This window comes from Dipodomys ordii, unplaced genomic scaffold, assembly GCF_000151885.1.
Source record: "Dipodomys ordii isolate 6190 unplaced genomic scaffold, Dord_2.0 Scaffold1000000086, whole genome shotgun sequence".
Classification (NCBI taxonomy): domain Eukaryota; kingdom Metazoa; phylum Chordata; class Mammalia; order Rodentia; family Heteromyidae; genus Dipodomys; species Dipodomys ordii.
This window is the reverse complement of record NW_012283703.1, coordinates 1-2,750: the sequence shown is the minus strand read 5'-3', so window position 1 is coordinate 2,750 and position 2,750 is coordinate 1. Positions and strand designations below refer to the sequence as shown.

Below are 2,750 nucleotides of genomic sequence, written 5' to 3'. Positions count from 1 at the left end.
TAATATATGTATTCAAATGTTTTCTTTTTCTTTCAGGTGATTGTTTCTAACACATTTATAAGATTATTTCTTTGTTGCTTTGTATGTCCCTCCCCCATGGTATAACCCCTGCTTTCACTGTATTTGAGGTTGGTATAATTTGTGAAGGGGAAGGGAAAAAAGAAATGTTTAAATAGGGGTACAGGTGGATCCATTCCAACAATGAGATGTACAAGTTGTTATATGGAAAAACGAACTTTACAACTTTGGTGGGGAAGGGGAGGAGGATTAGGTGGTGGGGCAGGGGAGGGAGGATGGGAAGGGATGGGAAGGGGAAACAAAGGAGGAGGCTACAATGCTTGATAAGAAATGCACTCATTATCTTGCCCATGTAATTGAAAACCCTCTGTACAGTATTTTCACAATATAAAAAGAAAAAAAGAAAAATTTAAGTCTTCCAATTACGTTGTCACCGAGGAAACATGTACAATATTTCCTTAAAAAATATCTAGATTGTAGAACACTGTAGCCAGAAAATTGAAGGAATATACATTATAGTATTTAATTTAAATATTTAGTCACTGAAATGGATATTCTATATCCACAACTTAGAGCCCTTTCCAAATACATAATTGCAAACCTCATCTATTACCATCTTCCTTGAAGACAGTCCTTGCTGAAAACGAACCAAATGTGGTAAACCAATTAAAATGTAAGCCATTGTCAAATGCTGTTGTTTTAAAGCATGGAAGTGATAGAACAATTAATGCCAGTGAACAGCTGGTTCTAAGGAGTATGGAAAGTGATTACTTTGGACTCTAGGTGGAAAAATCCACAGATGTTTCAGATTGTGCTTCATTTTGGCATTTGTGAGATATATTTCAAATGAGAAGACAGACAATAGGGTGGGTAAGATGTGGTATGCAGCTTTAAATACAGACTGAAGCAAACCAAAGAATGTGAAAATATTTTTCCTTAAAAGCTTTCTGGGTGTATTGTGCTATACACTATAATGATGAAATGATCATTTCTTTGGAAAAGTCATGACAAAACACTGTCACCTGTTGAATTTCTTTATAAAGTGAATCTTAAATGACAAGAATGAAGAAATTTAAATATGTTAATAAAACATTATCAAGTATTAGTTTAATTTTTGATTAAAAGTTAAAGCAAACTGACAGACTATTGGTCCATTAAGATTTATGTTTCATGTCATATTTATTTTCCTTTTGTTCCTCTTTTTTGGGTGGTGATATTTTTTCATAGAATCAGAATTTTTTTATTAAATTAAGACAATAGTAGGCTCATTTTATGACAAACCAAAATATAAACACCAAAAACATTTTTCACTAAAAAAACACTCATAAAAAATCATGAGGGGGAAAAGGCTCAGGAAAACTGGTCTAATCCAGGCGCCAGAGGAAAGGCTTAGGAAAACACCTGAACATGTGGCATCCCAATGCAGGGCAGCCGGTGCAAAATGCAAGTATCCCTTACATGGGGTGCCCTGGAGGTTCCAATCCTGGGTGTCCATCTCTTTTGTGCCCACAACCTGTAAATCTGGCCATTCCTCCTGGTCCTGTTCCCGGGTGTCCCTTTCCTCCAAGACCTCCCTAGGGGAACCCAGCTTTCCCTCCATGTGGGCCCTCTTACTCTGTGCGACAGCCACAGTATCCAGGATACCAACCCTCAGGTCCTTACCCTCCCCATGCCCACCACCTGCACCTGGCATGTGTCCTGTGAATCCCCTGGCTCCTGGCATAGGCCCACGAGCCACAATGGACAAGAAAACACTGAAGAAAATGAAGAAAACACATAAAAAGATGCACAAACACCACAAGCATGGCAAGCATTCCTCCTCTTCCTCCTCCTCTTCCAGCAGTGACTCTGACTGAATTCAGGGCCTGGACCCTCTCCTCAAGTCTCACCAGTTTTGCTCTCATCAAGCTTCTGCTGCGGTGTTGTATTAGGGGGAAATTAGCCCTCTGAACCCCACCCCACCCTCATCTGAGCCTTACCCTGCTGTTCAGCCCTGACTGGCTAGGGAAATGGATAAAGTATTTCTGTGGGCTAGTAAAGACCATCTCCTTCCTGGTTGATTGATCTTTTGTTTTCTTTTTCTTTTTCTTTCTTTTCTTTCTTTTTTTTTTATTTTGGTTCGAGACTGGGACTCCAGCTCAGTACCTAATGCTTTTACTCATTGGCTGGCACTCTACCAATTGAGTCGTGCCTCCAGTCTCAAGAGCTGAAGACTTTAACAGAGGAGGAGTTTTTTGAAGATGGTGAAACCTCTGAGCTAAATGCTGAAGACAAGTTTAAATTCTGTAAAATGTGGTTTTTTTCCTTCCATTTCCATTTGTAATACTTGTGGTTGGTGAAAAATTCATTATGATAAAAAACCTGTACTTTTTTTTTATAAACGTAGCATACTAGGATAATATAGAGCTAGATATGTTCCCAGCAGGCCTCTTAATGATTTCATTAACTGCAAAGCTGCCTTGATTCAAAGCAAGAGTCCATTTAGTTGATGAGCTTTCTGGAAATGTAATCTCTACTCCTTAGCTCAGCATGCTAGCTCAGGTCCTACTCTCATTTTCCAATTCTCAGTCCAAATAAAGCTATTTTTTTCTGGTCAAAAAAAATCATGAGGATTTGGGGGAAGATGGAGGAGGAGAAGCTGGAGGGTAAACAAGCTCTTACATCGAAAGCAGTTTTAATGTTCCAGTGAACAGTCCTAGCCAGAGAGTCACCACCAGTGTGCCATCACAGTA

The 2,750-nt window shown here is 39.2% G+C and overlaps 1 pseudogene; it reads left to right on the top strand.

Annotated features, from left to right (window-relative positions):
* Nucleotides 1-1,401: 1,401 nt before the first annotated feature.
* LOC106002686 lies at nucleotides 1,402-2,065 on the top strand (annotated as a pseudogene).
* The last annotated feature ends 685 nt before the right edge of the window (nucleotides 2,066-2,750 follow it).